At 44.8% G+C, this 26,655-nt stretch overlaps 1 long non-coding RNA gene across 1 annotated transcript in view; it reads right to left on the bottom strand.

Annotated features, from left to right (window-relative positions):
* Positions 1-19,406: 19,406 nt before the first annotated feature.
* The window catches only part of LOC148135644 (uncharacterized), a 74,741-nt gene continuing 67,492 nt past the window's right edge, over positions 19,407-26,655 (bottom strand). Inside the window, exons 8-9 of the long non-coding RNA XR_015755054.1 lie at positions 19,619-19,716; positions 19,407-19,497 (exon numbers count right to left, since the gene is read on the bottom strand). This is a non-coding gene — a long non-coding RNA (uncharacterized LOC148135644). The remainder of the gene's footprint in view (positions 19,498-19,618; positions 19,717-26,655) is intronic.

The following is a 26,655-nucleotide window of genomic DNA, read 5'->3' on the forward strand; positions in this document are numbered from 1 at the left end:
TGACCCTTTTTGAACAAGGGAACCACATTTGTTATCCTTCTGTCCTCAGGCATTATTCCTGTAGACAATAATGATTTGAAGATCAATGCTAAAGCGGCAATCTCTTCCCTTGCTTCCCAGAAGATCCTAGGATAGATCCCATTCAGCCCAGGGGACTTGTCTATTTTCACACTCTGCAGTATTTCTAATACCTCTTCCTTGTGAACCTCAATCTCTTCTAGTCTAGATGCAAGTATTTCTGTATTTTCCTCGCCAACATTTTCATTTTCCATCGTGAATACTGTCGAAAAATATTTATTTAGTGCCTCCCCTATCTCCTCTGACTCCACACACAACGTCCTACTATTATCCTTGATTGGCCCTAATTTAACTCTTGTCATTCTTATATTCCTGACATACCTATGGAAAGCTTTAGGGTTAACCCTGATCCTATCCGCCAACAACTTCTCATGTCTCCTCCTGGCTTTTCTGAGCTCACTTTTTAAGTCTTTCCTGATTTTCTTGTAACCCCCAAGCGCCCTAACTGAGCTTTCACATTTTGTTCTAACATAAGCCTTCTTTTTCTTCTTCTTGACCAGGGATTCCACTTCCTTAGTAAACCACGGCTCACGCGTTCTAGATCTTTAGTGGGCGGCACGGTGGCACAGTGGTTAGCACTGCTGCCTCACAGTGTCTGAGACCAGCGTTCAATTCCCGCCTCAGGCGACTGACTGTGTGGATTTTGCACGTTCTCCCCGTGTCTGCGTGGGGGTCCTCCGGGTGCTCCAGTTTCCTCCCACAGTCCAAAGATGTGCAGGTCAGGTGAATTGGCCAGGCTAAATTGCCCGTAGAGTTAGGTAGGGGGTAAATGTAGGGGTATGCGTGGGTTGCGCTTCGACGGGTCGGTGTGGACTTGTTGGGCCGAAGGGCCTTTTTCCACACTGTAATCTAATCTAATCTTCCCACTGCCTGACAGGTGCATACTTATCTAGGACACACAGGAGCTTTTCCTAGAGTAAGCTCCATATTTTTAATGTGGTTATCCCCTGCAGTTTCCTTCCCCATTCTATGCTTCCTAAATATTTCCTAATTGCATCATAATTTCCCTTCTCCCAGCTGTAACTCCTGCTCGGTGGAGTACATCTATCCCTTTCCATCACTGAAGTAAACCTGACAGAATTGTGATCGCTGACTCCAAAGTGCTCGCCTACTTCCAAATCTAACACCTGGCCAGGCTCGTTGCCCAGAACTAAATCTAAAGTGGCTTCGCCCCTTGTAGACCTGTCTACATACTGTGTCAGGAAGCCCCCCTGCACACACTGGACAAAAACTGACCCATCTATGGTACTCGTACTGAAGTGTTCCCAGTCAATATTTGGATAGTTGAAGACCCCATGACAGCTACCCTGCCTCTCTCACTCCTCTCGAGAATCATCTTTGCTATCCTTTCCTCTACATCTCTGGGACTATCCGGAGGCCTATAGAAAACTCCCAGCATGGTGACTTCTCCTTTCCCGTTTCTAACCTCAAAAACACTACCTCAGTTAACGAGTCCCCAAACATCATTTGTACACCTGTAATATTGCCCCTAATCAATAATGCCACACCTCCCACTCTTTTACCATCTTCTCTGTTCTTACTGAAACATCTTAATCCCGGAACCTGCAACAGCCATTCCTGTTCCTGTTCTATCCATGTCTCCATAATGGCTACAACATCGAAGTCCCACATATAGACCCTCACTGCCACTTCACCCACTTTATTTCAGATGCTCCTTGCGTTGAAGTACACACACTTCCAACCAGGTTCTCGCTTGCCAGTGTCAGAGACTTGACTTTGGAACTCCCTACTCTCATCCTCTTCTGTATCTGTCCTACAATTTTGGTTCCCATCCCCCTGCTGTATTAGTTTAAATCCACCTTAATTGCTTTAGCGAATTTCCCATCTAGGATATTGGTACCCCTGTGGTTTAGATGAAGACCATCCTGCTTGTAGAGGTCCCACCTATCCCAGAAAGAGCTCCAATTATCCAAAAACCCGAAACCCTCCTTCCTACACCATGTCTGTCTCCACGTGCTCAACTCCATTCTCTCCCTATTCCTCACCTCACTAGTATGTGGCACGGGCAGCAAACCAGAGAAAATAACTCTGTTTGTCCTAGCTCTAAGTTTCCATCCTGGCTCCCTGAGTGTCTGCCTCGAGTCCCTTTCTCTCTTCCAACCTATGTCGTTGGTGCCAATGTGGATCACGACTTGGGGCTCCTCTCCGTCCGCCCGAAAAATCCCCAAAACACGACCAGAGACATCACGGACCTTGGCACCCGGGTGGCAACACACCAACATTGAGTCTCTCTTGTCCCCACAGAACCTCCTATCTGTCCCCTAACTATTGAGTCCCCAATGACTACGGCTCTGCTCCTCTTCCTCTTCTCTTCTGCTTTCCCCTGTTAAGTCTTCCCCCCCAACAGTATCCAAAACGGTATACTTATTGTTGAGGGGAAATGCCACAGGGGATCCCTGCACCGCCTGCCGGTCCCCTTTCTGTCCCCTAATTGTCACCCATCTGTCTTTTTCTTTTATCTAGTGAGTGACTACCTCTCTGTAAGTCCTGTCAATAACCCCCTCTGCGTCCCGAATGATCCGAAGTTCATCCAACTCCAGCTCCAGTTCCCTAACGTGGTTTTCAAGGAGCTGGTGTCGGGTGCACTTCCCACAGATGTAGTCAGCAGGGACACTAGTGGTGACCCTTAATTCCCACTTCCTGCAAGAGGAAAATTCCATTGCCCTAAACTCCATTCCCACTATTCTAACTCCGAAGTGACTACTAAAAAAAAATTAGGAAATTACATGGTTACCTTACCTTGTCAATCTGGCTCCCATAACTTTCTTTTAGGTTAGAGGAGGAGGATGGGTGGGAGATACTACCCGAGTAGTGTCTCGGGCAACGAAACCACGCAAAAATAAACTGTTCTACTTACCCTTCCCAGAAGTCCTTTGCTCGCTCCTCCCTCACTGGCCTGATGGTAAGAAGTTTAAACATACTTACCGGCCTTTCCGACAATCACCTTGCACCAACGTCACTTCCTCCTGGCTCCCACCTCTCGCTGCTCCGAACTGTTGATTATATTAATGTGGGAGATGGGGAGGTTGGGGGGGGGGGGGGGGGGGGTCGGAGAATGATAAACAATGTTGTGGATGACACAACGATAGGCCGGATGGGTCACAGTGAGGAGGAATGTTTTAGGTTACAGGAGGGTACCAACTGATTGTTCAGATGGTCAGATTAATGACAGATAAAAAATAGCACTGAAATTTGTGAGATGCTGCACTTTGGAAGAAGTAACAATACAAGAGACAACTCAAACCATGAAGGTAGGCTAGTCTTGATTTTGGAGCAGAGAAGGGTGAGGGGTGAACCTGACAGAGGTGTTTAAGAGCATCAGACGTATGGGCAGAGTGAACAGACAGCAGCTGTACCCCTTAATCAAAGGGTCAAAAACAAGGGACACATGTTTGAAGCGCAAGAGAAGATATTGAGAGAGGATTTGGGGAATCCGTTTTGAACCCAGAGGATGGTTTGTGTCTAGAATGCATTGCCTGGGAGGGTAGTTCAGTAAGGTAACCTCACACACTTTATAAAGCACTAGCATCAGCACTGGATGGTGCAGACTCGATTGGCCATGTCTTTATACATGTTTCCATGAGGTGGCAGCCATGAAAACTCTGATACATTCTGAAGCACCAACCAATGGTACTTGTTGGTTTGTTCTGGCGAACTGTGCTCAGTAAGTGGCGAGATAACAAATCAACATCATCCCATGGAGTATCAGCACTTACTCAACCTAGGACAGCTCAGCCATCTGTTAATATATCCAGGATAAATCACATGCTCAGTGCAAGCATCGTCCCTCCAAAGCAATAACATAATTCCAACTGTTTGGCACCGTTATTTTAAGGACACCAATAACATAGACACAGACTTCCCTTCATTACTATATAGACTTGTATCTGTAAGGTTGCTATTTCTCAGAAAAATAATAAACTCCATCCTATATGTTCGCTTTGCCAATGAGTCCGTTTTCCTGTTTTCCTGCGAGCTGTTCATCACAGCATGACGGTTTGTGTAACACTCCATCCACCACCAGTAATGTTTACTCTCAGATAACCCAGCACATGAGATGCATTGCTGGCATTCCCTCCCACCAGCCATTTGGACGGACCAACATCAACTGGACTGGAACGTCTCAAAGGCAATTAATGCTGGTCTCGCTCCATTAAAATCCCAAATGAATTGAAACGACAATCGGATTTTCTATAATTATTGAAAAACGTAGAGTCTTTTTTATTCATTTGATGAGTTTGCCACTGTCTTTATCGTTGTGTTATCTATGTCCATGAAACCATTTTGTACACATACTAAAAGAACAAAAAACTCCCAGATAAAGTCGTAGAATCATGGAGATGTATAGCATAGAAACTGACCCTTCGGTCTAACCTGTCCATGCCTACCAGATATCCCAACCCAACCTAGTCCCACTTACCAGCACCCGGTGCATATCCCTCCAAACCCTTCCTATTCATATACCAATCCAAATGCCTCTTAAATGTTGCAATTGTACCAGCCTCCAACACTTCCTCTGGCAGCTCATTCCATATACGTGCCACTCTCTGCGTGAAAAGGTTGCCCCTGACGTCTCTTTTATATCTTTCCCCTCTCACCCTAAACCTATGCCCTCTAGTTCTGCACTCCCCGACCCCAGGGAAAAAAAGTCTTTGTCTATTTATCCTATCTATGCCCTTCATAATTTTATAAACCTCTGTAAGGTCACCCCTCAGCTTTCGACGCTCCAGGGAAAACATCCCCAGCCTGTTCAGCCTCCCTCTGTAGCTCAGATCCTCTAACCCCGGCAACATCCTTGTAAATCTTTTCCGAACCATTTCAAATTTCACAACATCTTTCCGATAGGAAGGAGACCAGAATTGCACGCAATATTCCAATAGTGGCCTAACCAATGTCCTGTGCAGCCGCAACATGACCTCCGAACTCCTGTACGCAATACTCTAACCAACAAAGGAAAGCATACCAAACACCTTCTTCACTATCCTATCTACCTGCGACTCCACTTTCAAGGAGCTATGAACCTGCACTCCAAGGTCCCTTTGTTCAGCAACACTCCCTAGTACCTTACCATTAAGTGTGTAAGAAGACAATGCAGCTTTTAAGCAAAAATGGCCAGGGCATAGTAGGCTACAGGTCTTCAGGTAACTGGGAATAATGTACATTGATGTTTTCTGGCTGGCGTAGATGTATCTATTTATAAGCTGTATGACAATCACTTTAATTGTTGAAAATAAAGAATGTAGTCTCACTATTTCCACAGCTTGTGAGCATCAAGTGGTAAGGAATGCAATTTCCAAGGTCACGCAGCACACCGACTTGAAGCTGTTAAATGGTTCAGAACCCTGTTTCTCTCTTTGTAACATACCTGTTAGTGTTCCTGCACCATAAGAATCCCTGGGGTTTATCACCATATTCTGAATAGAAATTACACATAGGCAACAGAATGCTGGCCTTGCTAATGAGACTCACCTCACAACAAGAACTGAAAGGTATGAGCAGAATTAAAGTTATCCATTCGACCCAACGTGATTTCTAAAGCAGTTTCAAGGCAGGCTTTCACTTTGCCCTCTACTCCTGACCTTTCTCCATTACCATGAAACTTCCCTGAGTGCTTTTGAGTGCTGTTTAAAAGTCACATGGAAAACTGTGCCCAATAATCTGAAAGGAAATGTCTCCATGTTCATGAGAATCATCTCATATTTTTTTCTGTATCTAAATTCAGCAGAAGTGCAGAAACGAGTATCAGGAGTAAGTCACCAATACAGCTCCGTCATGCGATAAGATCGTGGATGATCTGACTGTGACATCAATCACACATTCCTCCTTTGCCTTTAAAATGTTAGTGTGTTACTCTTAGTCAAGAATCTGACTGCTTCTGCATTAGAAATATTCAATATTTTATCCTCCATTACTATCTGGGAAGGGAGTTCACAAATACTCGAAACTTTGAGAAGATTAAAACATCCAACATTTTCTTAACTGAGATAACCTTCAGTTTCATAGTCCATCCACTCCTGGTAATCTCTCAAACAAGCTGAAATATTGTTTCAGAATTCAACTTGAAAAGAATACTTGGAATATTCTGGAGTCACCAAGGTCACATGTTGTTCGCCTAAACTCCAGCCGATCCACAGTCAGTCAGTTCAAGATTTCCACCTGAAATAAATGTTCCGCACAGGAATCAGTTCAGTAAATCTTCTCTGGACTGATTTGCATGTCAGTATGACCATTGTTCTCTCGATGTGGCCTCGCCACTACTCTGCAAAACTGTAGAAAATCTTCCCTAATTTTAAATGTATTCTGTTTCAGAAAATGTCTACATTTATTTAACTCCCTCAAAACTTTACGCAAACATAAAGTTTTTATTTTGTAATCCAGGTGCCCGGTTCTTCTGCGTCTCAAGCCAAATCTGTCCATTGAAATAATACACTGCCTTTCGATTCAACCCGCCAACATCTTTGAGCGCACAGACAACACATCCTACGATGCTCCATACAACAATATTTTTCTGTTCACTTGACCCACCTTAATCTCTTTATAGACTCAAATCCTCTTCATATGATGCTTTTCTAACAGTTCCAAAAGTCTGCATTCTTCCATAGCACACACAGAATATTTGGTCAAAGAAATATATTGTGGCCACATTCCAAAGGAATTGACAATGTAATATTTTTAATTAATGTCTCAACTATGAACTTATGACAATGCTAAAGTGTTTTGCAGTCCCATCACTCAGTTCCCAAAACTCAAAGTAGGGACAGATGGTGTAGAATCTGTGTGGTTAGAATTGAGGAAAGGCAAAGATGAAAAACCATAGTTGGAGTTATGTACAGGTCCACAAACCGTAGTTAGGAGCTGGGTCGGACGTCACATCAGGAGGTAGAAAAGATGTGTCGGAAAGGCAAAGTTACAGTGATTGGGAGGAATTCAATATGCAGCTGGACTGGAAAATTCAGGTTGGCAGTGGTTTGCAAGGAAAGGAATTTGTGGAATATCTACGAGATGGCTTTTTGGAGCAGCTTATGGTGCAGGCAACGAGGGAACGGTCAATATTGAATTTAGTGTTGTGCAATGAGGCAGTCTTGATAAGGGAGCTTAAGGTAAAGAAACATTTATGAGGCAGTGATCATAATATCATTGAACCTACTCTTCGATTTGAGAGGGTGAAGGTAGAATCAGAGTTGACAATATTACCGCTGAATAAAAGCAACTACAAAGGCATGAGGGAGGATCTGGGTTAAATTGACTGGGAGAGTAGGATAGCAGGAAAGACAGTGGGACAGTAATGGTGGGAGGTTCTGGGGGTAATTCAGGAGACAGCGGAGACTCATCCCAAGCTAAAAGAAGCATGGTATAGGGAGGATGAGGCAACAATGGCTGACAGGGAAAATCAGGGATAGCGTAAAAACAAAAGAGAAATCAAATAACATGGCAAATGGCAGTGGGAAACCAAAGGATTTGGAAGCTTACGAATACCAATAGAGGGCAACAAAATAAGAAATAGAAGGAAGAAGATTAAATATGAGGGTAAGCTAGCCAGTAATATAAAAGACTGTAAGAGATTCTTTAGATATGTAAAGGGCAAAAGAGAGGAAGAAATGGACGTGGGTCGCGGAATACGACGCTGGAGATATAGTAATGGGGAACAAATAATTATTCCACGTCACTTTTCACAGTGAAAAACACGAATAGTATCCCAAAAATTCAAGATAGCGAGGGGACAGAGCTTATTAGGAGAAGTTGCTCGAACAACTAAATGGGTAAATAAACTGGACCAACTGGACAATATTCCAGAGTTCCAAGGGAGTTAGCTGAAGAAATAATGGAGACATTTGTGGTGATCTTTCATGAATTTCTAGAATCAGGGAGAGGCTCAAAAGACTAGAAAGTTGCAAACGTGACAGCCTCTTTATAAAGGGAATAAGGCAAAAGGCAGAAAGTGACAGACCGATTAACCTAACCTCAGTCATGTGTAAGATCCTAGAATCCATTGTGAAGGATGAGATTCTGAATACTTGCAAGTGAAATGTAAAATTGAGCAAAGTCAGTATGGTGTCATCAAGAGGACGTCATGCCTCAGAAATCTGTAAAAGTTATTTGAGGATGCGACAAGCAAGTGAAACAAAGGAAAGCCAGTGAATATTATCCACCTGGACTTCAAGAAGGACTTTGGCAAGGTGCCGCACAGGAGGCTGCTGAGTAAAGTAAGGCCCCATTTTGTTCCAGGTAAGTTACTAGTGTGAGCAGAAGCTTGGCTGCCTGGCAGCAAGTAGAGAGTGGGGATAAAAACGTCCTTCTTGGGATAGCAGCCGATGACAACTTGTGTTCCACATGGCTCAGTGTTGGGTCCACAACTTTTTACTTTGTGCATTAACGATCTACATTAAGGAACTGACGGTATTCTGGCTAGGTTTTCAGATGATACAAAGGTAGGTAGAGGGACAGGCAGCATTGAGATGGCAAGGAGGCTGCAGAAGGATTTAGACAGGATAGGAGAGTGGGCAAAGAAGTGGCAGATGGAGTTCATCTTGGAAAACCTGAACTGATGCACTTTGTGAGGAGGGAGAGAGGCATTGACTATTTTATGAATGGAGAGAAAATTCAGAAGTCTGAAGTTCAAAGAGAGTTGTGCGTTCTCGTACAGGATTGCTTCAAGGTAAACTTGCAGGTTGAGTCAACTGTTAGGAAGGTGTTGCACCTGCCGCACAGTTTGCTTAAATTCTTCCATTCAGCAAAGGAACTGAGTCAACTCTTACATACAATAATATTTGTTTATTGAGCACACTCAATGTTTGTACAATAAAGTAATGAAAAATACTGCAAACTGTCTTATGTTTTAACTTAACTTTGGCTGATTATGTACCACCACACTAGAACTTGGCCTGGCTCCACGTGGTGACGCCTTCTTATTCTGCTGATGGTCTTGGAGTTGCCTTCTTTCTCAGTGGTTATTCTCCAGTTGCTGCACTCTGTGGGATTTTGAGGTGATTCTTATCCTTCTAAGTCTTCAAGCCCTTGGAATGGTGTGGAAGATCTTCCAATGGAATGATCAAGTTCATTTACCCAGATCAATCAGACTCAACCAGGGGTTGGCATATTTATGGCCCAAGGGCGACATTCCATTGGACCATTCAAGTCCAATTTTAGGTGGGTATTGCAGGGTCTGTAGCTGTCAGTTTTTTTTTTTGCAAACCGTCTGTGGGGAGCTGCAGCCTGTCTGGGTTCTGCAGCATATGGATTAGCAGAGAGTTTATTAAGGCAGGGATCCTTTTCCCAGCATGCTTTAATCATTGTTTATTTTTAGAACTCCGGGATAAGTTTATTAATGTCCATCATGTGTTCATTGTTTCTGGTGGCCTATCCGGTCAGAAAGACAAATACGGCGATGGCATTTATTTTGAGATGACTTGAATAATAAAGCAGGGAAGGATTTATGAGGTTTTACAAGGCTTCGATGAGACCATATTTGGAGTATTTTGCAATATCATCATTTAAGATATATCTAGACAGATACATGAAAGGGATACACACCCTCAGAAAATATGCGACAGATTTAAACAGAGGATCTGGATCGGTGCAGGCTTTGAGGGCTAAAGGGCCTTATCCTGTGCTGGAATTTTCTTTGTTCTTCGTTCTTTACTTTTCATTCTAAAAATTGCAAGTTTTCAACTTATTGTATGTTACAATTTAATAGCATAAATCATTTATTTATTTGACAGTGCATGTTAAATTATTGTCATTTCTAAATTAGAGTTAGAGAGTCATAGAGATGTACAGCATGGAAACAGACCCTTTGGTCCAACTCGGCCATGCCGACCCGATATTACAACCTAATCTAGTCTCACCTGCCAGCACCCCGGCCATATCCCTCCAACCCCTTCCTATTTATATACCCGTCCAGATGCCTTTGAAATGTTGCAATTGTACCAGCCTCCATCATTTGCTCTGGCAGCTCATTCCATACACGTACCACCCCCTGCGTGAAAACGTTGCCCCTTCGGTCTCTTTTGTATCTTTCCCCTTTCACACTCAACCTCTGCTCTCTAGTTCTGGACTCCCCCACCCCAGGGAGAACACCTTGTCTATTTACCCTGGCCATGCCTCTCATGATTTTATAAACCTCGATAAGGTCACCCCTCAGTCTCCGACACTCCAGGGGAAACTGCCCTAGCCTATTCAGTCTCTCCCTGTAGCTCAAAGGCTCCAACCCTGGCAACATCCTTGTCAATCTTTTCTGATCATTTTCAAGTTTCACAACTTCTTTCCGATAGGAAGGAGACCAGAATTGCATGCAATATTCCAAAAGAGTCCTCACCAACTTCCTGTACCGCCACAACTTGACCTTCCAACTCCTGTACTCAATACTCTGACCAATAAGGGAAAGCATACGAATGTCTTCTTCACTATATTATCTATCTATGACTCTACTTTCAATGAACCTGTACTCCAAGGTCTCTTTGGTCAGCAACACTCCCTAGGACATCACCATTAGGAGTATAACTCCTGCTTAGACTTGCTTTCCCAAAATTCAACACCTCAAATTTATGAAAATTAAACTCCATCTGCCACTCCTAAGCCCATTGGCCCATCTGATCCTGTTGCAATCCGAGGTAATCTTCTTTGCTGTTCTCTACACCTCCAATTTTGGTGTTATCTGCAAACTTACCAACTATACCTCTTATGCTCACTTTCAAATCATTTATACAAATGACGAAAAGTATTGGACCCAGCACCAGTCCTTGTGGCACTCCATTGGTCACAGGCCTCCAGTCTGTAAAACAACACTACGCTACCATCCTCTGCCTTCTACCTTTGAGCTAGTTCTGGATCCAAATGGCGAGTTCTACCTCTATTCCATGACATCAAACCTGACTAACCAGTCTCCCATGGGGAACCTTGTCGAACGACATACTGAAGTTCAAATAAATCACGTCCACCACTCTGCCCTCATCAATGATCATTGTTACTTCTGCAAAAGAAGGTTTTGAGACATGATTTTCCACTCACAATGCCACGCTGACTATCCCTACTCAGTCCTTGCCTTTTCAAATACATGTACGTCCTGACCCTCAGGATTCCATCCAACAACTTTTCCACCACCGCTGTCAGGCTCACTGGTCTATAGTTCCCTGGCTTGTCCTTACCAACTTTCTTAAACATTGGCACCATATTTGCCAACTTCCAGTCATCTGGCACCTCACCTATGACAATCGATTACACAAATATCTCAGTAACAGGCCCAGCAATCCATTCCCTGGCTTCCCACAGAGTTCTCTGTACACCTGATTAGGTTCCGGGGGTTTATCCACTTTTATATGTTTCAAGACATCCAGCACATCCTCCTCTGCAATATGGACATTTTTGAAGATGTCACCATTTATTTCCCTCCATTCTATATCTTCCAAGTCATGCTCGGTGGCACAGTGGTTAGCACTGCTGCCTCACAGCGCCAGAGACCCGGGTTCAATTCCCGCCTCAGGCGACTGACTGTGTGGAGTTTGCACTTTCTCCCCGTGTCTGCGTGGGTTTCCTCCGGGTGCTCCGGTTTCCTCCCACAGTCCAAAGATGTGCAGGGTCAGGTGAATTGGCCATGCTAAATTGTCCGTAGTGTTAGGTAAGGGGTAAATGTAGGGGTATGGGTGGGTTTCGCTTCGGCGGGTCGGTGTGGACTTGTTGGGCCGAAGGGCCTGTTTCTACACTGTAATCTAATCTAATCTAATCTAATTTCCAACAGTAAACATTGATGCAAAATACTCATTTAATATCGCCCCCAACTCCTGCGTTCCACACAAAGGCCTCCAAGCTGATCTTTGAGGGGCGCTATACTTTTCCTATTTACCCTTTTGTCCTTAATGTCTTTGTAAAATCCTTTTGGATTTTCCTTAATTCTATTTGCCAATGTTATCTCATGTCCTCTTTTTGCCCTCCTGATTTCCCTCTTAAGTATACTCATATTATACTCAACGTATTCAAGAAGAACGGATACTCAAAAAATACAGTGCGCAGTTTCCTCAAGAACAAACCACGACAAGCAGACCAACACAGCCAGAAACCCTAACCACCTTACCATACATCAAAGAAGTTTCAGTAATGACAGGCAGACTACTAAGACCCCTCGGAATCCTAGTAGCACACAAACCCACCAAAACTCTCAAACAAAAACTAACAAACTTAAAAGACCCAGTACAACCCATGGACAAAACCAACGTCATCTACAAAATTCCACGCAAGGTCTGCCACAAACACTACATAGGACAAACAGGAAGAAAGTTAGCCACCAGGATACACGAACACCAGCTAGCCTCAAAAAGACACGACCCTCTCTCCCTCGTAGCCCTACACATGAATGAAAAGAAAAACACCATTTCAACTGGGACAACACATCTATCCACGGACTGCTTAAGCAATGATATGCCAGAGAATTCCTAGAGGCCTGGCACTCCAACCACAACGCCATAAACAAACACATAGATCTAGATGCCATCTATCAACCCCTCTGAAAACGAACAGGAAATGACATCACCACAAACCCCAGGAACCCCATCCAGGAGAAAGATGTAAATAGAAAGCAGGAGACAACAACTTCACTTCATTTGGAGGTCGCCACCTGGTAATGAAACTAGCTAGCCAGTTAATGAAACATCTGGATATCAAACCTACACGTCAGTGAGCAAAACTACACCCTAAACCTCAACCTGAGCTACAAACCTTCACAAACCTTGCATCTACTCATATTGCCTTTTGTACTCTTCTAAGGGCTCTACTTTGTCTGTATCTGATATATGCTCTCTTCTTTTTCTTAACCAGACCCTCAATTTCTTTAGTCATCCAGCATTCCCGATACGTACCAGCATTTCCTTTTACCGTAACAGGAATATACTGTCTCTAGACTCACGTTGCCTAATTTCTGAATGCTTCCCACTTTCCATCTGCCCTTTTATCTGCGAACATCTGCCTCCAGTCAGCTTTTGAAGGTTCTTGCCTAATATCATCGAAATTAGCTTTACACCAATTTAGAACTTAAACTTTTAGATCTGGTCTATCATTTTCCATCACTATTTTAAAACTAAAAGAATTGTTGGCAAATAGCTGAAGCTCACACACTTCAGTGAGAATTAAATCGATTGATTATATATAAATGTGTCAGAATGATAATTCTATCGATTGTTCAATTGTTTGCTCACTCTGAATATGCAATCAGTCAGAGGGCAACCACTTTGTAAATGATATAGCGACAATGTACGGATTTGACAACTGGCATTCAATGTGTAATTGTGATCACCAGAATGATCAGACAACATTTTCTTTTTGGTATAAAACAAAACGCGCACTCTTTACTTTTGTATCATAAAATGTTGTTGGGTGTTTGCATTTTAGTTCCTTCAATATAGAATCAACTTAATTGTTTTCAGGGATGATGCAATTATTGTTCAGTTGAATAATTGTAGTTCATATCTCATCATTGTCCAATTCACAAACATGGCTAACTCCTGATTATTGTTCAGGTCAGTAAACCCACCACGTTGCAATCATGACCGACATTAAAAATGGATTCCAAAAGGCCTGAATTCAGGCACCGTGCTACTGGACCTCACAGCTGCCTGTGACACTGAGTGAGATACTGGCCTGCTCCAGAATCTGACCAGAAAGATTCCAACCTGGGTCAGGACAATCAGGAGGTCGGCATGGAGGCGGAGACGGAGACGCATGGAACGTCGATTCTCCTGCTCCTTGGATGCTGCCTGACCTGCTATGCTTTTCCAGCAACACATTTTTTAGCTCTGATCTCCAGCAGCTGCAGTCCTCACTTTCACCTCAGGACAATCATTCAAACATTCCTTCAAAAGAAATCATTTGGATTCCACCTTGGCAGGAGGAAACTAGCCAACAGGCTATCAGTCATCATTCCTGATGAAGGGCTTTTGCCCGAAACGTCGACTTTCCTGCACCTCGGATGCTGCCTGACCTGCTGTGCTCTTCCAGCACCGCTCTAATCTAGACTCTGGTTTCCAGCATCTGCAGTCCTTGTTTTTACCTATCAATGTTCTCAGTGTAGTTAGAAATACTGTCTAAATTAGATACCAATGTTTGATCAGGAACCAGGTCTTGCAAATTCATCTTCAGTCAGAGCATGACCCAGAGAGCATTTTCTGGACATGGAGTGTCAGAATCACATGGTATTGCTTATGGTGCTGACATCTGGCATGGTTCCCATACTTCCTACATCTGCTCCCTGGTCCAGACGCTGTGTGAAAATGTTCACAATTGACAGCTTTCTGCAGCATCTTGTGACTCACAGTGAATCCTCTGAAATTATATCCAATAAATGTACCTTCACATTCACCAGTATGAAAATAAAATTGTACATGTCTGTGGATGGTCAGATATTAATACACTGGTCACCCAACAGAATGTATCTGAAGAAACCAGGAGCTAACGACAAACCAAAAATCAGTTTAATTACTAAACTTGGTGTATTTTGTCTGGTCTAGGTTACCACACATATTGTGCTGGCACTCAGCTGACTGTAACTATGCACACCATAACTGGAAGTCTTGGCCTCACGCCCCTTCCAGCTTCCTGACCTCACACACCTCACTCCCTCACACATTCACCAACTGTTGAGAATCCACCAGCTGAGAGAATCTTGGAACATGGAACAGTACAGCACAATAAGGGCCCTTCAGCCCTCAATGCTTTGCCGACCTTTTATCCTACTCTAAGATCAGACTAACCTACATAACCTTCAATGCACTAGCTGCCATTTGCCTATTCAAGAATCTTCTTAATTATCCCTAATGTATCTGACTCTCTTTCTATCACTGGCGGTGCATTCTAACCCCACCATACTCTGTGTAAAGCAGCTATCTCTGACAGCCCCCTGAAACCTTCCTCCAAAGCCCCCCGCAACCTTAAAATTACGCTCCTTGTGGATAGCCATTTCTGCCATGGGAAAAGACTCTGGCTATCCAATCTTTGTCTCTCAACATTTGTACACCTCTATCAAGTCAGCTGTCATTCTTCTTCACTCCAGGGAGAAAATCCCTAGCTCCCTCAAATCTTCTTCCTAAGATTTTCAAAGTTTGTGCGAAGAGATGCCCAGGCAGCATCCTGGTAAATCTCCTCTGCACACTCTCTGAGGCTTTCACATATTTCCTATAATGAGGCAACCTGAACTGAACACAATATTCCAAGTGTGTTTGAACCACAGCTTTTTAGAGCTAAGCATTAACCTCTCCGCTCTAACACTCAATCCCCCTGCTCATGAAAGCCAACACATCATACACCTTCTTAAGAACTCTATCAACTTGGGTGACAATTTTGTGGGATCTATGGACATGGACCCCAAGATCCCTCTGTTTCTTCCCATTGCTAAGAATTCTGCCTTTAACCTGTAATCTGTATTCAAATGCAACCTTCTAAAACAAATCACTTCACACTTTTTTAAGATGGAGCATTATCTGCCACTTATTAGTCCAGCGCTGCATCCTGTCAATGTTCTGTTGCAACCTACAACAGCCTTCCATACTATACACAACTCCATCAACCTACATGTCTTCGGTAAACTTACTAACACACCGTTCCACTTCCTCATTAAAGTCATTTATAAAAATCACAAACAGCACACGTCCCAGAGCCGATCCCTGTGGAACACCACAGGTCACTGAGCTCCAGGCTGAATACTTTCCATCTGCTACCATCCTCTGTCTTCTATGGGCCAGCCATGCCCGTATCTGGAGAGCCAAATTTCCCTGCTTCCCATTCTTCCTTACCTTCTGAATGAGCCTACAATGGGGAACCTTATCCATCGCCTTGCTAAAATTCGTGTTCACCACATCTACAGGTCTACCTTCATCAACATGTTTTTTTCACATCTTCAAATAACTCAATAAGGTTTGTGAGGCATGACCAGCTTCTCAAAAGCCATGCTGACTATCTCTAATCAAATTATCGTTTTCTAAGTAATTGTAAATCCTGTCTCTCAGAAGCGTCTCCAATACTTTGCCCACCGCTGATGTAAAACTGACTGTTCGGTCATTCCCAGGGTTATCCCTATTCCCTTCCCTTAACAAGGGAATAACATTTGGCACACTCCAAACAGCTGGCACCACTCTAGTGGACAGTGAAGACACAACGATCATCACCAAAGGCACACCAATCTCTTCCATCACTTCCTGGAGTAACCTCATGTATACCCCATCTGGCCTACGGGATTTATCTATCCTTATGTTTGTACTTCAATCAGTCTGTACTTCCCCTCAACTTGTCTACACCGTGTCCAATCAACTGATTGACTGCTTTCCATTTCAGTGCAATAGACAGTGCTGCCTTCCTGAGCAAGTATGGTTCCCAACGTCGTATGAATCACAGAATTAAAAGAAAAGAAGGCACCAATGCCTTCCTGATAAAGAGCATACGACCAAAACATCGATTCTCCTGCTCCTCGGATTCTGCCTGACCTGTTGGGCTTTTCCAGTACTACACTTTTCGACTCTGATCTCTATCAACTGCAGTCCTCACTTTCTCCATTACTGAGGGCTGTCCCCTCTACACACTGAGCAGGAAATTAACCATCAGGACTCATTGTATGAGTCAGTTTCAGTTCTGGAAAGTTGCACTTGATAAACACATTTTTAAAAAAGAAATTGCAATTCAACAAATAGCCATTCAGTCCCAGAGTTACAATTTTGGTTCATGGTTTGGGTAGCCTGATTACAAATAGTGAATGATTGAGGAACTCCGAAGTACAGAGTACTCCAGGTGTTATATTCCACCTTACGATTATGCAGGGTGTATTATCGGACAGACTGGTGTGACAATGGCATGAGCTGACATGTGGAGGTGTAACATTTTTGCCATCACAGAGACATGTTTGTGGGAGGTCAGGGCTAACAACTCAATATTCTGTTGTACTGGAACAATAGGCAGGACAGGAGAGGGTGTTGAAGAGGAGGTGGTATTGCGTTATTAATTAAGGAACAGTTACTGCAGTAAGGAGGGACGATATCTTGGACGTGTCTTCAAATGAGGCTTTATAGGGTCGAGGTTAGTGCCCAAATGATGACAATCACACTGCTGGAGATATTTTATAGAGCCCCAGGAAGATGAAAATACAGGGGCAGATATATAACCAATTCACTGAGGTGCATAAAAAACAAATCACTGAGATGTGAAGGAAATCAGAGATAGGAATGTAATGGTGGAGATATTACAGAGATGCGAAAACAAGGCTGGAGATATTACAGAGATAGGAAAGCAAGGCTGGAGACGTTACATGGATAGGAATGCAAGGCTAGAGATGTTACAGAGAGAGGAAAGCAAGGCTGGAGGTGTTACACAGAGAGCGGAAAGCAAGGCTGGAGATGTTACAGAGATAGGAAAGCAAGGCTGGAGACGTTACAGAGATAGGAAAGCAAGGCTGGAGATGTTACAGAGATAGCGTGGCCTGTGCATGCTAGAATAGGTTAGCGGGATATTTTTAAATTCATTTACAGAATATGGGGAAAGATGAAGCAGCTGAAGATTAGAGAGACAGGGAGGAGTGTAGGGGTTGGCGGAATTTACAGCGATAGATGGGACTGGAGTATTAGATAAAGATTGTAGTGATACGGAGGGTTACTGAGATACAAATGGATATTGCGGCTGGAGCAGATGACAGGGAAAGAAACAGAAATTACGTAGATAGTCTAAAAACGGAATTATGCAATGTCTTAATGGAGAAAATATTGTAGAAATCTGTGGAATAGACAAGGCACTGGGAGGAACTGAAGGAGTGAGACCTTGGACTGTCCAATCACAATAGTCATAGAGTGGGTGTCATACAGCACAGAAGAGGCCCTTCGATTGATAGTGACAAAAAAAGGCCTGTAGACCATGGAACTCCCTCCTTCCTAACATCTGGGGGCTAGGGCTAGATGTGGGAGAGGCACCAACAGACTCCTCAAGCAACAATGTGTCATAACGAAACCTCATTGTGTCAGATCAAACACTGACACGGAAACCTCCTGCTGACTCCCTTCCCTCAGCTGATGAATCAGTGTCCCTCTGATGGAAGCCGAGAGTGACAAAGCTGGAGAAGGTATCCTGGGTGGCCATTTCAAAACAACCTCCCAGAGGGGCTCAGCAGCAGCATTGCTCATCAAGACGGTCGGGTCCAAAAGGACATAGCTGCAAGACTGGGACTGCACGGAGTGGGAAGGGAATGACTGAGAGGGAGAAACATTCTTGACCTTATCTTCACCAACCTACCGGCTGCAGGCACATTGATCGATGACCGTATTGGGAAAGGTGACTACCACACACAGTATTTCTATAGACAAAGTCCCGATTTTACATTGTGAATTGTGAGAATTGTGTGAATTGCGTGAGCGCGTGAGTGCGGTGTGTGAATTGTGTGTGTGTGTGAATTGTGTGAGTGTGTGAGTGTGTAAGTGTGTGATGTCTGAGTGAGAGAGTGAGAGAGTGTGTATACGCATGAGCACACGTGAGAGATACTATCACCATGCTCAATGGAACAAATTTCAAAGAGACCGAAAACTCAACACTGGCCTGTGTGAGGTGATTCGGGTCATTACCAACAGCAGCAGAATTGTACTCCAGCACAATTTTCACTGTCACTGCCTGCCATGTGCTGCACAATACCCTGACCATCAGGCCAAGGGATAACGTCTTGTTCAATGAGGAGCACAGGATGGCCAGTCAAGAGCAGCACCAGGTATACCTCACAATGATGTGACATTACCAAACAGGACCACTTACTCACCAAATAGCATAAACAGCCAATGACAGACAGATCTAACTAACAAATCAGACCTAATTTCTGCAATCCTGTCACATGCAATCAGCGTAAATTGTGTGGTCAATTAAACAACTCACTGGAAGAGTAGGATCCACAAATATCACCTTCCTCAACGATGGAAGGGCCCAGCACAACAATAGAAAAGCTAAGGAAGAAACATTCACAACAATGTTCAGACCGAAGTGTCGATGGGATGATCTATTTTAGACTTCTCCAGATGGGAGTCATCAGCTAATTTGATTCACTGCGTGTGGTAAATCCAAACGGCTGGAGGGATGGGATAATGCAAAGGATATGGGCTCTGATAACATTCCATTCAAATTATTCCTGCAGGGATATTGCACTGGAACCTACCTGACAATGTGGGAAACTAGCCGGGTGTGTCCTGTACACACAGACAAAACATCAGACAATCAATGACTGCCCCATTGCTCTAATCCCGATCATTAATAAAGTGATGGAAGATGTCACTCACAGTTGGATCAAGCAGCACTTCCTCAGCACTAACCTGCTCACTGAAGCTCAGTTTGGGCTCTCATCCCTTGGGCTCATTGAAGCCTTGGTTAACGATGTCCAACAAGAAAACACATAGCTGAATTCTAGAGGTAAGGTGACAGTTTCAGTTAACATGATCATAACTGCATTTGACCAAGTGTCGTATCCAGGCTTAACGGCAAACCTGGAGCAAATAGGAATCGTCTGCACTGGCTGAAGTTATACCTGGTACAAAGGAAGATGGCTGGGGTTGGTGGAGAACAACAATCTCCGCTCAAGGACAGCTCTGCAGCAGTTCTCCAGGAAAGGGTTTCTGGGTAAGCCTGTAGATCAGAAATGGAAGAGTAAGCCACCATACTCCTACAACATGATAGGGATGCTCTCTTGTTCGACAGAGACGACTGGTGGCAATTTAACTGGACAGTCATCATGCCTCAAGTAAGGGAGAGGTTGGGTAGGACAGTCCGTTAGTCACCCCAGTCAGTGCAGGAATTGAACCCACACTGTTGGCATTAATAACTAACCGTCCAACTGATTGAGCTAACCAAGTCCTCGCTCAGCTCCTTGGGATAAATATTGTAATATTAATCCGTTCAGATATGTTGCTAAACACCTCTGGAGCAGGTTGAACTAGAAGCCAGCTTCTTAACTCAGAGAGAGGGACAGCATCAGTGAGCTGTAAGAGTGCTCTCTGCCCTAGGACCAATCCTTAATAGCCCTCCCTGTACATTAAAGTCACAAGTGGAGATGTTTGCCAATGATTGGACAATGTTCAACACCATTCGTGATTCACTCAGATACTGAAGTAGTCCTTGTCCAAATGCAACAAGGACCTGGAAATATGCAGGCGTGTGCTTAACAGTGACAAGTACCATTTCCATTACACACGTGCCAGACAACGATTACGTCTAACAAAAGAAAAGTGTACCATATCCTTTAATGTTCAATGCCACCAACATCACTGAACACCCACCTAGCAATATCCCGGGCATTACCGTTAACCAGAAATGGACTGACCATATAATTACATTACCCAGTCCTGTGAAGGGCTTATGCTGAAATGTCGACTCTCCTGTACCTCAGGTGCTGCCTAACCTGTTGTGCTTTTCCAGCGCCACACTTTGACAATACATTAATTCATTGGCTACAAGAGTATGTCAGGGGGTGGAATCCTGCAGAAATAACATACCTTAAAAGTTCCGAAAGCCTGTCTTCCATCTATAAGACACATGTTGAATGTGTGTGTGATTAAATACTTCCATTTGCCTGTGTGAGTGTAGCTTCACCCCTCACCCACTGACACTCAGTAGCAGCAATATCTGCCATCTGCACGGTGCTCTGCAGAAATTTACCAAGGCTCCTTACAACATACCTCTGAAACCACGACCATCAAGAGAGACAAGGGAAACGGATACATGGGACCCCCACCATGTTCACGTTCCGATCCAAGCCGCCCACCATCCTGATTGGGAAGTATATTGCTGTTCATTCAGTGTCACTGTTTCAATGACCCTCCCTAACGCGCATGGACTGCAACGGGTCAATGTGACAGCTCAACACCACCTTCTCAAAAGCAACACGAGACAGGCAATAAATACCGTCACAATCATATTCCATGTAGAAATTAAAATGAAAAATATTGTCCAGACCTGCCTGTTATAAAAAATTCTCAAGGTCAAGGACCAGGCTCGCAGGAAAGTAGTCTGACACAGAACAAACAGCCAAGAGGCGAGTCTGCTAGAATATAAGTGTTTTATTCCCCGCAGCGTCGCCACAACCAGGTCTCGTACTTACAACGGGTCTGGTTTATACTCACTCTACGTGTTACCGGAACTGGGAGCCGTCAGTTCTCGTAGAGCGGTTGCCAACAACCCACGCTCGGCGGTTAAACGCAACCCCGGAGCAGACTCTACCGAACTGGAGACTTTTCCAGCTGATATACTCTTTTCGAGATCTAAACATTCATGTGAACAGCAGAGCAAGGCTGAAAAACACATTCCATTCTGGTCACATACAGATAAGAAGATTCACACGGGAAGGTGTGTAATAAGATTCACACGGGACTAAGCGACACCTTCCATTTTCGGTTAGATTCACACATGTATTGGGACACAATTTTAACCCTTTCACCACATTCCACTGCTTGGCCCATCACACATGTATTGGGACATAATTTTACACCACATTCCACTGCTTGGCCCAATACATGTGTTACATTATGAGCACACATGTATTACATTATGAGCACACATGTATTGGGACACACCACATTCCACTGCTTGGCCCAATACATGTGTTACATTATGCCCATATGTATTCTTTCTAACAAGCGCCTACGTACACGCCAAATATACAAGCAAGTCAGGACATTACAGCATGTTAAAATCACCAGGACCGCTACCAGGATCGACAAGGGTGGGAACAGGAATGTCCCCGCAGTGGAGGACATACCACTCAATATGTCCCACCAATGATGAGCTGACTCCACGTCCACTACACGGGCAGCATGTACTACCTCCTGTCCATGTATAAAGGTAGACACCGTAACCTTGGTGACATTGGTTTTATGCTTTCGTAATATCTGCTTAAGCTCCTCGGATCGGTCCAATGCTCGCTTAAACCAATCCAGGGAAATGTTCCAAGGATTCATCAGCACTTTCCACTGCACCTTGGTAAAGTGGCGAGCACTGCTAAAAGTGGTCAACAGATAGGTCTGATTCTGCCAGTGCCACTGATAGACATTTGAGAGGCATCCCGAGAACGGTGCTGAGGGAAGCATAGGATGTGGATTATTGGTAGCCACACAGAGCGTGTGTGGCCCAATCTGCCACATCATGTCCCTTGGAGTTTCAACAGTCCATTCGCACAGGGCCGTTCCCTTGGTCAAGCAAGGGTCCCGATACCTGTCCATCAGTAGGCAAGTTTTCCCCTGATCAGTCTGTTCACAAGCGGACAGATCATAGGTAATATTGGTATCTGGGCTAAACCACTGTCCCCTTGTCTTCAGAAAATAATATCCAGAAGATGTAATCACTGGTAATACATAATATCGACAGACCGTAACAGTGTGGGTTACATTCATGGTAACAAAGTATCCGTTACACATAGTTGCGTTACACCATGTTCGTTCTGGATGGGTTATCATCCACAATTTCTCAGATACATTCCATATTCCCCTCCACGCTTGTACATTGGGGGATGTTACCACACGCAAAAAGCGTTCTTTCTGTATTTGAGCATGCAACATTTGAATATGACAGGCAGTCCAATTTAACTGAGCCGTAACGTTCTCAAACAGTTCCTGAGTGGCACCCCAGACATCCAGTTCCCATTGCAGAGATCGTATCATTATTTCAGCTGTCTCTCCTTGAGTCATCATTACGGATGGCATCCACCTTCCAATAGTATGTAGTCCTTGTGAGGTGGCCTGTCCCGTGTTAGATAATTTAGTACGGGTTACCTCAGAGTCAATGGCATTCGAGATACCCATAACAGTTCCTGCGCCTCCCAGCAGGGTGTCGTACCACGCTCGTCGCCGCCTCTTGGTATGACACTCGGGTATGAGGGGCAACTGTACCCGCCAATGAACATCAGTGTGCAGTACCGCCCGGGCCATCTGTTGACAAGTTGACATAATAGGGGCCAACTGTGTTCGATGCGACCGCACGCCCCCCGTCCCACGCTCAGTAACCGTAACGGGAGCTCCCGTCTCTTCCACCGTTGTAAGGTTACATGGCTTAATGACCAATTGCGCTATTCTGTCCCCCTTCTGTATCACGTAAGGTTCAGCAGTGATGTTGACCAGGACCACCCCCAACTCCCCTTGGTAGTCCGCGTCAATTACGCCTGCCATCACATCAATCCCCTTTAGTGACAGTCCCGACCGCGGGAGGATATGCCCATAGGTTCCAGGGGGACAAATCAATCCTAATCCGGTTTTAATCACCGTAGGTTTCTGTTGGATCAAAGTCTGGGTAGTTAGTGCTCGTAGGTCCAGTCCAGCCGAAGCCGGCGTGGCCCTTACGGGAATATCAGCTTCCTCAGCGAATTTCCACATTTTAATAGGCTGAGTCTTTGGGGTATCACATACTCGTATCATCCTATTCAAGGGTGTTACCCCATTTCCTAATGGGCGGTTATTAATTTGTTTCACCACCTGAATTAGCTGCTTCTTCCAACCTGTTAAGTCATTGCAACCTCCTGCTTTTCGTAGTGAGGACTTCAGAAGCCCATTCATTTGTTCTATAAGTCCCGCAGCTTGTGGGTGATAGGGTACATGATAAACCCATTCCACGTGGTTATCGTGACACCACTGCTTTACCACCCTTCCTGTGAAATGGGAGCCATTGTCACTCTGGACCTGTATGGGCAATCCATAAAATTGTTCAATCAAATCTAAACATCGCAAGGTAGCCTGTTGGTTGTTGTGACGACAGGGATGGGCTACCAAAACCCCAGACATAGTGTCCACAGCTGTACATATGTGGTTACATCCTTGTGAGGAGGGTAAGGGACCCACAAAGTCCATTTGCCAGCTCTGTCCCGGACCATCCCCCCGATGGATATGTCCCATCATGTGTTGGGGCACTCCCTGCCGCTGATGTTGACACTGCTCACACTGGTTTACTGCAGTCTTAACATCATCTACCATAAGATCTATTCCTCGGTCTCGAGCCCATTGCAAGGTTCCTTGCACTCCCCAGTGCCCAGCCTTAAGGTGTGCCCATCTAGCTAGGTCCACTGAGGTGCCCCTTTGCACAATCATGGTTCGGACGATACCATCCACATATCGGTTATGTAGAGCTTCCACATCATTTCGAGATGTATGGGCATCTACGTGGGTGATGTATATAACCAGGTATTGAGCTTTCTCCCATATATCTTCCCATAACTGTTTACCCCATACTTCCCTATTCTGGATCATCCACTGATTGGCCTGCCAAGTTGGCATCCATTGTGTCATGCCGTTAACCACTGACCACGAGTCAGAGAACAAACAAACTCCCATGACCCCTGCTTGCATGACTACCATATGCACTGCTTTTAATTCTGCCCACTGACTACTTTTTCCCTCCCCTAATTCTTCTAGGGTAGTGCCTTGTTTTGGGTTAAAGGCGGCAGCTTTCCATCTACGCTGTCCCGCTTTCCATTGGGCTGACCCATCTACGAACCAAGCCGTGGCTTGTTCATCCGGGGTCAGTTCATCATACCGTTTTCCCATCTTAACGGGTGATTCCTTGTATTCAATCACCTCAAACCGTTTTTCCCCTTCCTCAGGGGCCTCCGCCACTTGCTCATGTAGGACTGACACTCCTTTCTGTCCAGTCCGCACTCTCTCCGACACATACCATTTCCATTTAATGATGCTGCTCTCTTGGGCAGTTCCTATTCGGTGGGTAGTGGGGTCACTAAGTACCCACGGAAGAATAGGGATAGCTGTTCTCATGATCACTTCATGTCCAATGGTCAGGGCTTCGGTTTCCACCAAGCCCCAGTAGCATGCTAATAACTGTTTCTCAAAGGGGGTATACCGTTCCCCTGCCGGGGGTAATTTTCGGGACCAAAATCCCAGTGGCTTACGGGTTCTTCCCTGTTTTTGCCATAAGCTCCAATTGGCATAATCCCCCTGTGCTGAGACTTGCAGTTCTACAGGTCCTGACTGTATCTTTCCCAAGGATACAGCTTGCTGTATCGCTTGCTTGGCCATTTCAAATGCAGTTTGATGGACCTCCGTCCATTCGAACGCTGCCTTTTTCCTCGTAACTCGATACAAAGGTTTTAAAATTTGTCCTAAATGGGGAATATGCTGTCTCCAGAATCCGAATAACCCAATAAATTGCTGCACGTCCTTCTGGGTGTGAGGGACGGCAAAGACCTGAATCTTATTTTTAGCTTTCGCAGTGATTTCCCTTTCCCCCTTGTTCCACACGATTCCTAAGAATTTTACCGTTTGTGAGGGACCCTGGATTTTGCCTGGGTTGATCTCCCACCCATATCCTCACATATGTTGAACCAGTTGGTCCAGCAATTCCTGAACCTGCTTCTGACTTGTCCCCTGTATCATCATATCGTCAATATAGTGCGAGATCATCACTTCGTCAGGCACTTTAAAGGCAGCCAAGTGTTCTGCAACTATCCGGTGGCAGATAGTAGGGCTATGCAGATATCCTTGGGGCAATCGAGTGGACGTGAATTGTCTACCCTCCCAAGTGAATGCGAACTGTTCCTGCCTATCTTCGGGAATAGGAATTGTGAAGAAGGCATTAGCCAAATCAATTACTCCGTACCACACCCCTGGATGATGTTGGATTCGTCCTATAATAGTGACGGCATCCGGGACCGCTGCCGTCAAGGCCGGAGTGTGACGGTTTAGTTGCCGATAACCTACCGTCATCCGCCATGACCCATCGGCTTTATGTACGGGCCATAAGGGGTTATTCTACGCCGTGGTGCATGTCCTAAGCACTCCCGCTTCCAAATAATCCTTAATTGTGGCGGATATTTCTTTATGTCCGCCGGGAATCCTATACTGTCTAAGACTTATTACGCGATCGGCGATCGGGATGGGGAAGGGGTCCATTTTAACCTTTCCCACTAACACCGTCCTACAGCGCAAAGCCATTTTCGTGATTCCAAATTCAAACTTCCCTTGTTGGAGGTGAAGTGTTAAACCGGCCAGAATGTCCATTCCCAGGATCCATTCTCTAACTGGTGTAATGATAATTGAATAAGTTTTAATGGGCATTGTACCTATCTTTAGGGGCAATTGTACTGTTTTTCCTTCAATCAGATTACCTCCCAGCCCAACCAGCGTGACTGGGGTTCCTTTAAACTTATGGGGCGTCCCATAGATTAAGGTGGCCTCCGTCCCTGTGTCCACTAGAGCCATAACGGTTTGGACGGATTTGCGCCAATAGATAGTCAATGATACATGAGGTCGAATGTCGTCTGCTGACCATTGGCTCGTTCGTGGGCAAACCCTTGGGGCTTGGCCCGATTCCTATTGTTCCTCCCATTCATCTTCCCCAGACAGCACTGGGTAAAGACGTTTGCCTCGCCCTTCTTTGTTCTTGTCTTTCTTACTAGGTTTCCGGCCACGCCTATCCACTTTATAACACTCTCGGAGGGGAGGCCGTACCTCCTCCTCCTCCTCATCCTCCGAGGATTCCCACCGCTGGGAAGTGGAAGTTCTACCCCTTCGAGGCTCATTAACAACCGGACCCCGTGTCTGACATTTTTGTGTTAGTAATTCCACTAGGTCT

Source organism: Chiloscyllium plagiosum, unplaced genomic scaffold (genome assembly GCF_037043375.1).
Source record: "Chiloscyllium plagiosum isolate Xiang-an unplaced genomic scaffold, Cpla_swu_hap1 HiC_scaffold_49, whole genome shotgun sequence".
NCBI lineage: Eukaryota > Metazoa > Chordata > Chondrichthyes > Orectolobiformes > Hemiscylliidae > Chiloscyllium > Chiloscyllium plagiosum.